We start from the raw sequence: 13,339 nt of genomic DNA, 5'->3' as shown, positions 1-13,339 counted from the left end.
CTGAGGAACTTGCTTGTGATTTTGTTTTAAACAGAAGATACAGCCCAGCAGCCACGTGGGTACTGGGACAGAGAGCCTGGCATCCTCTTGCAAAGATGTTACTGCTCTTTTTACTCCCAAGTTCAGCATCATGATTTTTCTTTGCCTTTTTTTTAACTCTTCTCATTTATTGTAAATCCCACAAGCAGATGAAGCCAATTGTTAAAGTACAGAAACCCAGTATTTTCTATTCTGATAAGTAGCTCTGCTCTAACAACCTTTGCAATGGAGATCAGAGCCAATATTTAATAATTCAAAGCGCAGGAAGGCCTGATGGGACAAGGATGTACACTGAAGGCTCCTTGTCTGTGTAGGAAATGGTTATTCCTGCTTTTGGGAATGAGGAAGGGAAGGAGTGAGGACAGCACAGGGAGGAGGGAGGCTGGGGTTACAGCACAGGGAGCAGGGAGGCTGGGGTTACAGCACAGACACCCCTTGTCACCAAATTCCTCCAAACCTCAGCTCCCAGACTGAAAAACAAGGATAATGATTCCCCCCAGCACACCGAGGCACAGCTGAGGTTAAGCCCACGTATAGCTCAAGACATGCCCATGATCCTCAGCAACCAATAAATCCTTTCACAGTAGAAGAAACCCTGGCACAAAAGCACTGCAAAGCGCAGCAGCAACCAGGGCTCGCGTGGACCGGAGCCAAGAGCAGCATCTGAAGAGACAGCACAAAGCCACCCAGCAGCAACGTCCTCCAGTATGTGGCAACAGGGCATGCCCAGCACCACAGCCAAGGTGTTCCTCCTCCCCTATATGACATCCCAAAGCAGTTTCTACAGTCCTAAAGCCCTTTCCCAGCCGCTCCCTTGGCTCTAAACGCGGGTGGCAGCAGCGGGTGCGGAGCCCACGAGCAGCCGCCGCAGCACGAATTCTCCACCAGAGCATCCTGCCCCTGCCAGAGCTGGGAAGGAGTCACCTTCACTTGGTGGCATCGTAGCAAGATCTCCCCAGTGACTCGTCAGCCGGCTCCGAGATGTTCTCAGGCTGCCTGGGAATTATGTCACCAGGCACTGTAAGTATCAAATGGCCCTCCTCTGATCCTGTGTGCTCCTTCCTACGTCCTGCTTGGCTCAGAGCCGCACGGCTGAGCTGTGCTGCGTGTGGAGGACAACGACAGAGAGAAAGCAATGAATGGATAATAGCCAGGTAGTATTTGGAGTTACAGCACCATCAGCCTGCTGCTAAACTGAAGCTGGAGCAGCTCTCCATCCTGGTTGTGTAACCCACCCTCGCAGGACACTCCTCACAAAGCACAGGCCCTTTCCCTGCAGTCCCATGGGGGCCACGTTCTGCATTCATGAGAGGATGCTCAGAGTTCAGATTCCTCTCCTGCACATTTTTTCAGTCTTTCCTACAAACAACAAGGAGCAAGAGGGAGGAGGAGAGAGGAAGGGCAATAAAGGTTTAATTAATCTTCATTTAATTTCTGCTGTGCTTTCAGCAAATGAAAAATAAGTAAGGTACCCCACAGGCTGTGTTGCCTCCCTGGGCTGCTCGACCAGCCCTGGTGTTTCACATGTGGGATGCACTTCCCAACTCACATCCCACAGGGATGTGGCTACAGAGTAGATGGGCCTCCCCAGCCACAGACAGGACCAGCAATCCATTAGCTTAATGAATTTCTCTGGGGTTTGAATAGCCATTTGCTCCCATGTGGAGAGGGGCCAGAAGAACAAGGCTAGGTGGGACTGGAACTCATTTTTGAGGATCAGCTCATCTCGCTGCGGGGAGCTGGGGTTTGGGCAGGTGCTCAACACCCTGCACGCCCCAACAGCAGGCTGGTTTGTAAAGAGGGGCAGCAGAAATAGCAAATTTGATGGAGGTGCTCCCCAGGAACCTAAGTTCTTCATATGGATGGGTCAAGGCCAGGCAATTGAAGCCCTGTCCTACTAGCAGATCTCCCAGATCTGGCTATTGCAAAGCACAGATGGAGACTCGAGGTTGGGCTGTGTCTCACCTACTTGTAGGTGTCTACATCCCCATCTCCTGGTGCACACCTTTAGAGTCCCATTCACTTGTCTCATTCAGGTGCTTTCATTACCTTTCCCTGTACTCCCAACATTATTTTCCCCCTACTAAAGCAACTTAAGGCATCACCAACTTAAAACCAGGCTTCAGACCTACATGGTGCTACTGATTCACAACCTAAGCCTCAGCAGCTCTCTGTGCCATTGAGCATGACTTGATATGCTCTCACCACCCACCAATTGAGGGGTGCAGGCTCAGGGCATGGAGGGACAGCCCAGAGAAGGGTTAGAGTTATATCTGATTTCTGCTGCAGGAAAGAAAAATATCACCAGCAAGAAAAGGTCAGTGTTGAAATTCTTTGTACCCCTCTTCAGCTGGTACTGCAAGACAAGCTGATAAATAAGAATAATTAAAAACATCTAGATGTCAAAGGGAAACACACAGACAAGACGAAAAATTCAGAGCAAAATTCCATGGCCACATATCATGTCTGACAAAGTACAAAGACCTCAGGAAATCCTCCTTTTCTCTGGGTCTTTTTCCTTCCCTACAGGAATAGCCATAGCTAAGAAAAAGACAACCACAGTGATGTGCATCCAGCAGCCACAAGGACCAAACCATGAGGTCACATTAACAAAGTTCCCTTAATGCTGATGTGGATTAAATGCATCAGCCCCTCAGGCTACACAGACAGAGCCCTCATGAAGTGCCAGCAATTTAGTTCAAGCCATAATGACATGAGGACTTGTCCCTCTGGCTCAGGGTGATGTTTAATTGGGTGTGAAGTTGGCTTTTGGACGAACGTTGCCACTAGCATGCTGGCTCCTTTGCAGCTCTCTGGAGAGCTGTCAGGTGAGGGGCTCTCCCTGCACCCCCAAACTCATACACAGCGTGGCAGGTCCTGCCAGGCCACCAAGCAAGCACAGGATGTGCCTGAAAAGAGTCACCCCAGGAGAAATGAGTCAAATTCCTCCAAACTTGGCAGCTCCTGCACCGACAACACCTCAGAGGAGCTCGTCTCCATTTGCCCTTGACATCTCCAGACCCTGTTCTGATACCAACAGGGAATTACCACCACTGGGAAATAGCTCATCTCTCCTAAAGAGAAATCCCACCAACCAAAAACGCAACAGCATCAGCAAATCAACCTCAGGGGAGAAAAGGAGAAGCAAATCACACTCTCCCCTTGGACACGAGCCACCAGAGATCAAGAGCTACTCCTGGGTGTGGACAAGCAGCACGTTGTGTCCCACCAAGCTGTCCCAGCAGCCACACAACCCCAAAATGAACAAATGTCCCATGCAAATTCCTACCCGTGCTCTAAGCAGCCGTGCTCCTTCAGCCAGGAGAGATGGGATCAGCAGCACGAATCTTCCAAGCCATGGAGCCAGTTTGAGGGTTGGTTTTGCTGCTCATTCAAGCCCAGAGACTTTATATAGAGTCAGGGCAGGATCCAAAAGCGGAAGAGACACCCACTCCCAGGGAGTGTAACACACACTGAAATAAATAGCTCCTGCCGAAGGAGATGACTCAGGAATCTCACTAGTCCTTACAGTACAAATCACTGCTAATCAACCTCTGGAAACTTGGAGGAAGGCCCAGTGAGAGGTTAACTGGACCAGACACGGCACTTCCATCCTTGGCAGACAGAGGAAGGATGAATAAACACATTATTAAATGAAGACTCAATGTTGAACCAATGGCCACCCCAGCCTGAGCCCTTTGCCCAGCCAGCCTGCAAGAGCAGTGAATGGTCCTATTTACTGGGGAGGGGTCTTGTTTTCCATTTCCCCTCCTGGAAGTACTCAGGCTTAACCATCACACAGCTTGAAGTGGTGGGAGACAACACAGCCTCACTCCCTGCTTGTCCCACTATAACATAGATGTGTAACTCCTTTGCTCTCCTCTTGAGTGAAGGATGGAGAGCTCTGCCACCCCTTGTTACATCCTTCAGATCAGGCAATGAACCTCTGAGCGAGAAGAAACTCAATTAATGGCCACTTTGAGACTCTGAATTGTGTGAAAGCCTGTAAATATGCAGGGGAAAAGCCTCCCAGGGCTGTCATTTTGCTGACACATACAACACTCCAACAGTGAGAAAGCCAATAAGCTCAACTCACAGCCCTCTGCCTGCTGCACTGGCAACAAACAGCAAGATCAGAGCAAAGTGCCCCAGTACAGGTGATCCATGTCCCAGGAAAGATGTGCCCTCACCCTTCCAGCCCAAAGTTAACCCTCCTGAGCTCCTCAGGCTGCAGGATTTCCCATTAAGATAAACTGGCTCCTCTGCTGTAGCCAAAACCAACTCCACTTTCGAAAATCCAAGGAGCATGAACAGAAACCAACCCACCAATTCAAATAAGCAGTCAGGCAAACACTCAGCAAGTGGAGTAAAGGAACATTTTCCAGCAGTCCCCCAACAGCTACTTCACTCCTTTCTGTCTTGTCTGTTCAGCATCATCAGTCCTGACAGCAGGAGCTGGATCTTTTTTGCTGAATGTGGAGAACAGAAACTTGTAGACTTCTATTTCCATTTGGAGTGCTTGCACAGGGCTGTGACATTAATGGAGGGTTGTTTCCCCTTGGTAATCTTTTTAATTATTATTTGTTTAAAGTTTTTCTTTTTCTTTTGCCCTGCACATATGTTTTCCCAGCCATATCAAGGCCCAACATTATTTTCCCCCTACTAAAGCAACTTAAGGCATCACCAACTTAAAACCAGGCTTCAGACCTACATGGTGCTACTGATTCACAACCTAAGCCTCAGCAGCTCTCTGTGCCATTGAGCATGACTTGATATGCTCTCACCACCCACCAATTGAGGGGTGCAGGCTCAGGGCATGGAGGGACAGCCCAGAGAAGGGTTAGAGTTATATCTGATTTCTGCTGCAGGAAAGAAAAATATCACCAGCAAGAAAAGGTCAGTGTTGAAATTCTTTGTACCCCTCTTCAGCTGGTACTGCAAGACAAGCTGATAAATAAGAATAATTAAAAACATCTAGATGTCAAAGGGAAACACACAGACAAGACGAAAAATTCAGAGCAAAATTCCATGGCCACATATCATGTCTGACAAAGTACAAAGACCTCAGGAAATCCTCCTTTTCTCTGGGTCTTTTTCCTTCCCTACAGGAATAGCCATAGCTAAGAAAAAGACAACCACAGTGATGTGCATCCAGCAGCCACAAGGACCAAACCATGAGGTCACATTAACAAAGTTCCCTTAATGCTGATGTGGATTAAATGCATCAGCCCCTCAGGCTACACAGACAGAGCCCTCATGAAGTGCCAGCAATTTAGTTCAAGCCATAATGACATGAGGACTTGTCCCTCTGGCTCAGGGTGATGTTTAATTGGGTGTGAAGTTGGCTTTTGGACGAACGTTGCCACTAGCATGCTGGCTCCTTTGCAGCTCTCTGGAGAGCTGTCAGGTGAGGGGCTCTCCCTGCACCCCCAAACTCATACACAGCGTGGCAGGTCCTGCCAGGCCACCAAGCAAGCACAGGATGTGCCTGAAAAGAGTCACCCCAGGAGAAATGAGTCAAATTCCTCCAAACTTGGCAGCTCCTGCACCGACAACACCTCAGAGGAGCTCGTCTCCATTTGCCCTTGACATCTCCAGACCCTGTTCTGATACCAACAGGGAATTACCACCACTGGGAAATAGCTCATCTCTCCTAAAGAGAAATCCCACCAACCAAAAACCCAACAGCATCAGCAAATCAACCTCAGGGGAGAAAAGGAGAAGCAAATCACACTCTCCCCTTGGACACGAGCCACCAGAGATCAAGAGCTACTCCTGGGTGTGGACAAGCAGCACGTTGTGTCCCACCAAGCTGTCCCAGCAGCCACACAACCCCAAAATGAACAAATGTCCCATGCAAATTCCTACCCGTGCTCTAAGCAGCCGTGCTCCTTCAGCCAGGAGAGATGGGATCAGCAGCACGAATCTTCCAAGCCATGGAGCCAGTTTGAGGGTTGGTTTTGCTGCTCATTCAAGCCCAGAGTCTTTATATAGAGTCAGGGCAGGATCCCAAAGCGGAAGAGACACCCACTCCCAGGGAGTGTAACACACACTGAAATAAATAGCTCCTGCCGAAGGAGATGACTCAGGAATCTCACTAGTCCTTACAGTACAAATCACTGCTAATCAACCTCTGGAAACTTGGAGGAAGGCCCAGTGAGAGGTTAACTGGACCAGACACGGCACTTCCATCCTTGGCAGACAGAGGAAGGATGAATAAACACATTATTAAATGAAGACTCAATGTTGAACCAATGGCCACCCCAGCCTGAGCCCTTTGCCCAGCCAGCCTGCAAGAGCAGTGAATGGTCCTATTTACTGGGGAGGGGTCTTGTTTTCCATTTCCCCTCCTGGAAGTACTCAGGCTTAACCATCACACAGCTTGAAGTGGTGGGAGACAACACAGCCTCACTCCCTGCTTGTCCCACTATAACATAGATGTGTAACTCCTTTGCTCTCCTCTTGAGTGAAGGATGGAGAGCTCTGCCACCCCTTGTTACATCCTTCAGATCAGGCAATGAACCTCTGAGCGAGAAGAAACTCAATTAATGGCCACTTTGAGACTCTGAATTGTGTGAAAGCCTGTAAATATGCAGGGGAAAAGCCTCCCAGGGCTGTCATTTTGCTGACACATACAACACTCCAACAGTGAGAAAGCCAATAAGCTCAACTCACAGCCCTCTGCCTGCTGCACTGGCAACAAACAGCAAGATCAGAGCAAAGTGCCCCAGTACAGGTGATCCATGTCCCAGGAAAGATGTGCCCTCACCCTTCCAGCCCAAAGTTAACCCTCCTGAGCTCCTCAGGCTGCAGGATTTCCCATTAAGATAAACTGGCTCTTCTGCTGTAGCCAAAACCAACTCCACTTTCGAAAATCCAAGGAGCATGAACAGAAACCAACCCACCAATTCAAATAAGCAGTCAGGCAAACACTCAGCAAGTGGAGTAAAGGAACATTTTCCAGCAGTCCCCCAACAGCTACTTCACTCCTTTCTGTCTTGTCTGTTCAGCATCATCAGTCCTGACAGCAGGAGCTGGATCTTTTTTGCTGAATGTGGAGAACAGAAACTTGTAGACTTCTATTTCCATTTGGAGTGCTTGCACAGGGCTGTGACATTAATGGAGGGTTGTTTCCCCTTGGTAATCTTTTTAATTATTATTTGTTTAAAGTTTTTCTTTTTCTTTTGCCCTGCACATATGTTTTTCCAGCCATATCAAGGCAAAGTTGCAACAAGCACACACAGCATGTACCCAGACACAAACCACTGTGTTCACACAAGAGAAGAGGTGTAGGTGAGTCACCTTTGAGTCAGGGTTTCTGCTGGCTCTCTTTTTTCCAGGACATCACAATAACTTCTTAGGAAGTGACAGCATCTCTGTGGCAGCTGCATGGGCTTCACCTGCCCTGCTCATCCATCACAGTCATGACACCAGCTCAGATATTGTCCCAGCCTTATTTTGCTTTGCCACTGTCACCTCCCTGGGCTGGCAGAGCTCTAAAGGAGACAGGACTTCCCAGCACTTCAGGGTTTGTTTACAAATGAGGCGTTTGGGAATCCCTGGGAAAGATGCTCCAGAAGGCAAAAATTTCTGTTTCTTACAATCTTGTCCTGGAGAGACCCTGTGCCAGTGCCCAGGGACTGCTGGGATCCTCACATGGAGAGCAGTTGCCTCCTAACTCAACCAGAGGCAGTTTCCTCTGACCTTGCCTGGCCTCTTATCTGTTTGCCCTGTCCCACTCTCCCAAGGGATGCATTCACAAAGGAACATCTCTAAATGAAGACTATCCACTGGGCACTCCCCTCCAAAAGCCTGAACAACTGTAGCTGCCTGAGAACTATAATCAGTATTAATAAGGCTTGACCACCTTCTGATTTCCCCTGGGTCTTGGGTTGCAGGTCCATGAGTTGATCAGGGTTTGCTCTAAAAGTTTCTTTCTCAAAGGTGGCTGGTTAAATGTGGATCTCAGCCCCTGGTCATCCTGTTTCAATGTGGATCAGCCCCATCTTTCATCTTGACCTCATCTAGCAGGGTGTCCAGAGAGCACTTGTGGCTCTGAACATCCCAGTTCCTACAGGCTGTGGCAAGAGGTGGGAGATGCCTCAATTCAGACCAATCCTGTTCTACAATGTGGCTCCTTTTTTGACCCTAAAAGCCATTGCACTATTCTGCAGCAACATCTGAGTGCTGAAGACCTCATCTCTTTGATGCATCCCCAACAGAAACAGGCCCACGTTTGCCTGAGAAGCACAGGCACAGTGTAACCCTTCGTATGAGCCACTCAACATCTTTCTCAGCTCTCCTGTGTCTTCTCTACAGGAGATTACACAGCAGGAAGAGGGGCTGGCACTTCTTCCTGCCACCACAGTTTAAAGAGGAATCTGTCCCTCAGGAACTAAGAAACCAGCTAAGTATTTGGGCTCCCTTAAAAGGGATTATGCACGACTAAGTGTTTGCTGTTTAAAGCCCAGAAGCCAAATACCCAACTTAGGCTCTTTAATCGTGGTTTAGCCCCACTGATGTCTGACAGGCAAACCTCACCCTGCCTCACCAAACCAATCCCAGGGTCTCACCCTGGGATCTCACCCTGCTGAGATCCCCTCCCTCTGCTGCAATATTAAAAAAAAAATAATAAAAAATAGTCAAGAAGTGTGATTTTTGCTAACCACAGCTCTGTGAGCAGTGGGGTTGGAGGCTGCCTTGGGGGTTATTCCCTCTGAGGAGGAATTAAGCCATAGGAAGACCTAGCAGGTGGAGGTGTTGTGCAGCACAAAAAGGAGGTCATCTGGAGGAGCAGCTTGTTTTTTATTCCCTTAATGTCAGTGTGGGGCGAACATGACACATTCCAGCGACTGAAATCAGGTTGCTCCCACCAAGCTCTGACTAAGCAGCTGGAAAGGAGCTCGTGAGGCATCACTCCATGGAGATCTCCTCAGTCCCCAGGACAGACACAGGCACATGGCTGAGAGCATCACCACTGGAACTTAAAGCCCAACAACTCCATTAAACTGAACACTTAGAAGAGATCTGTATTGTCCCCTTCATTCCACATACTCCACAGGACATGGGGAGGAGAACCCAAGATGCCCACATATGGATGGGCTGAGTTTGGTGTCATTGTACCTGGCAGCAACATCCCTGCCTGCAGGTGAGGGCTTGCCACAAATCATGGGATAGTCAGGGTTGGAAGGGACCTTAAAGATCCTCAGGTTCCAACTTCCCTGCTCTGAGCACCTCCCACCAGCCCAGGCTGCACAAGCCTCATCCAACCTGCCCTTGAACACCTTCAGGGAGGGGGCAGCCACAGCCTCCCTGGGCAACCTGTTCCAGTGCCTTCCTACCCTCAGGGTGAAGAATTTCTTCCTAATTTCTAGCCTAAATCTACTCTTTTGGTTTAAAAGCATTACCCCTCAGTGCTTGGGGATGCATAATTGAGTCTGTCAGACTAAATTCACCCCTAATAAGCAAATGCCATAAAACAAGTATAAAAAAGTGGACAACACAACAAAAGAGCTGCCTGAAAACCCAACCCAGGCAGCAGCAAAACAGCTGGGGGTTGGTTAACCACCCAGAGGTGGTTAACTCAGATGCCAAAAAATTACCTGGAAATGGATCTCTATAAAATAACCATGTTTTCATCAGTCCCTGAAGAGTGAAAGGCCACCTCTGCACCAAGAAACTCTGGACCATTGGGGAAGAAACTGCACCAACTCTCTATCCTGCCAGCCTTGTCCAAGCCAGGATACAGCCAGTGCAGAGAGGAGACACCCTGGAGAGAGAGAGGCCTTCTGGCTGGGTTAAAAGGGAAGAACAAATGGGATGGGGATGGCATAAGGACATTTTAATAGAATTAGACAAGGAGGAAACATTCTTCCTTATTATAATTTAAGTCTGTGCACTTGCTTAATTAACTGAATGTATGGTGCACAGAATGCAGATAAAAAATGCACCCAAACTATTTTTAACACAGTTAAAAAGATGCATGGAGGTTATCAATTCAAAGTAGGAAATGCAAGAATTATGTTGTCCCTGGGCATGCAGCTTTAAGAGTCTCTGAACACAGGCTGCTTTCCTGCTACTGCCCCAATCCAACCCCCACCTCTGCAGCTCAGAGGCCAAATATGAGCAGCTCACCCTGGGAATCAGTAAATGTCTCCAGATATACCTGGGGGGGGCCCCAGTGCAAGTACCTTGCTTAGGCTGGCACAGAACACAGTGAGCCCTCCTGAAATAAGATGGCAGGTAGGGACAAAAATCACTTCCAACTATCACAGCCCCTCAAACTCAGCACCCGTGAGCACAGTGATGATGAACAAGGTAAGAAGACTAGAAGAAAAAAAATATTTAAATTATTGGATGAAATAAAATGGAGGAATTTTGGAAGGAAGGGAGATGCCTCCCTGTGCAGAGAACTATCTCCAGATGCTGCTGCATCCCTCCAAAACCTGGCCTGGTATTTAGGCACAGCTCAACTTTGAGTTTCAGCCCAACCTTGAACAGAATGAGGCCACGTGCTGCATTGCTGAGGTTCTGTGCAAAAGAAAGAAAGAAAAAAAAGAGGGCAGAAATAGAAAAGAAAGATGCTGAGAGAAATATTGGGAGAAGATGAGAGATAGAGGAGGGTCAGGCCTCCAGAAGCCAGAGCCCACTTCAAGCCATCCTAAAAAAACAGGTTTCAGGGCCTCAGCTGTGCAAAAGATACATAATATGTATGATCTGTATAGACACACAGCTACTCATGAGCAAGTCAGCCAGTTGTGCCAGTGTAGGAAGAGCTATTAAGCATAAAAATGAATCATAACACAGAAACATGAAATAGTGCTTTTGCTCACAGAGGTAACAGCGCTTCTACAGAGGCAACATCTGAGATGAGACCATGTTAATGAGTTTGGGGCTGTGGGGTGAGAGTTGCTCTGAATTTCCCTCGTTTCTTATGCATGAAATGGTGTGAAGTGGAATGAGTGATGACTGGAAGAAGAGGTGGGGAAAGAAATGAGATTGATTTGATCTAGGATGCAGAACTGGAAACAAATGTAACTCGAAGGGGCATCTCAAGGCAGTGTATCCATCACCTGGTGCAACACCAGCCTGGGAGATGGGCCTCTGCAGGTAGGCAGTTCTCAGAGGTGCCTCTCATATTTGTTAAAACATCTCCATGCTGGAAGAGTCTCTACAGTTTATGTCTTGGCCCTTGGGTGCAGAGAGGCTGCCCAGGGAGCACAGCAGTCCCAGAGCAGCTCCACACCTAGAAACCTCGTGAGGATTATAAGCATCTCTACAAGCTGAAAAACCAACCGTGCATGGTCACAAACTCATTCCCGCTGGAAATCATTCCTTAATCTTCATGCAAGAAAGTCCCAGTGAGCAGCAGGAACAGAGAAATGGTGGTGCTGAGTGGTGCACAGCCTGAGACAGCAGCAGGACAGGGCTCCCCCAGCCACAGTCTCCCTCAGGACTCCCCCTCCTGCAGAACAAAAGCTAAAGGTGTTTTTGTGCTCAAGGCTTAGGCACAAAATAGGGTTCTGGGCATGAGGAAACAGTGTGACCCCAACAGAATGAGCAGGACACTGCACTGACCACCAGGTGTGGCTCCAGCTCTTGCATACAAACTTTATGACCTTGAGCCAGGCCCTTCCTTCTCCCTTATCTTTGAATAAGCATCCACTAAGCTTTTATCTGTGCTGCCTGTCTGGATTAGAGACTTCTAGGTACAGAACCCCAGGACCACCCCCTCCTTGTCCCATTCAAACACATACAGACCTGGCACAGGCCATGCCAGCCTCACCAGGGCAGCAAAGGGAGATAACTGGTACATCCCACCTCATCCCAGTGACTTTGGGTGATGTTTACCATATTCTTCAGCTCTCTGAATAATACATTAGCAAGCTGCCAAGGCTAAACTGATCACACGTATAGTTCAGGAGACTGGAGTCCATATAGCCTCCCAATACACTGTAAAAAATTAATTATATGACTGCAGCTTCACAGACATTGGTGCAGTGACCACCTCAGCCCTGAACTCTGCTTCCATTTCCTGACTGGTGAGTGAATGGGGATCAGAGGGTGGTTTTGCAACCCTTCCATCTCCTGGCTGCTTGGGCATCTGCCCCAAGGTGAGCCAGGGAGGCCACCCAGCTCCCAGCACATCCCAGGCTGGTGGTTTGTAATCAGAGGGCACAGCTCCACGTGGTGCCTCAGCAGGTACAAGTGGAGTCATGAGCCCAGGAGAAATGCAGCTGCTTGGGCTGGGGGGGAGGCAGCTACATGGGGAATGCAGAAGGGCATCCCAGCCTGGCATCCAGCACCTGACACTGGGGGGACAGAGCACACACAGGCTCCCTGCTCCTTGAGGATAACTGGTTGCCCAAGGAGATACCACCAAAGAGAGCCAAACAGGTCAGAAGACAGAGCAGTTGAAGAAGCCTCAGATGTTTATAAAGCCCTCACAGCCCTTCCAATGCTGTCACCCCAGTGTCCCCAAGCTGGGGTCTCACCTGCATTTAATAGCACACAGTGCATGTCACACACAACACCCCCCATCCCTGGCACAGCCACAAGCCAGTACCCAGCTCACTAAAGCCCTCAACGTGATTCTGCAACACAAACCAACAACAACTCCAGAGGATGCTCAGGAGTCCCAACGCTGGACTTCACACACATCATCACAGCTGAGCTCCACAGATGCCTCATCTCCTCATTTCCCTGGGGACCAGAGCTCCCTGCAAGGACCCCAACTCGCTGCAGTGCATGGCAAAGCTCCCCCTTCCACCCTGACTCCAACAACACCTCCCTGGAAGGCCTCAATGTACAAAATGGCTGAGGACCAGCAAGCCCACCCCAACACCTCATCTGAGAAGAGCGGAACAGCAAAAGGTTGGAGAAGAAAACCCAAAATAATCACAGCAAAACACAAAAGGCCCAGACAACCCTCCTGCCAGCGTTGCTGGAGGCCCCAGCCATGAAGAAAAACCTGCAAACCAAAGAAATCAGACATTGGCCCCACGGGATTGAGCACCCCAGGCCTGCAGAAGAGCCTGTTGGGACTGTGGGAAGTCCCAGAGGGAAGGGAGTTGCAGTAACACAACCATTTGTCTCGACCCTCCCTTTGCCATCCTCCAAACAACGGGCAGTCACCAGCGCTCCCTCTGCAGCAACGCCTTCGGGTCTGGGCATCATTCTGCTCAACAGCAGGGCAGATGTGCCCTGTTCTGGCTAAAAATTGGGGGTGGCAGAGGGGAAACGTGCACCCTGGCACTGCTCCTTTGTTTACCGCTCCATCGCCGTGCAGCCAGGGAGCCCC

This window comes from Chaetura pelagica, unplaced genomic scaffold, assembly GCF_000747805.2.
Source record: "Chaetura pelagica isolate M959 unplaced genomic scaffold, ChaPel_1.0 scaffold275, whole genome shotgun sequence".
NCBI classification, from domain to species: domain Eukaryota; kingdom Metazoa; phylum Chordata; class Aves; order Apodiformes; family Apodidae; genus Chaetura; species Chaetura pelagica.
The sequence above is the reverse complement of the archived record's forward strand: the minus strand, read 5'-3'. Positions refer to the sequence as shown.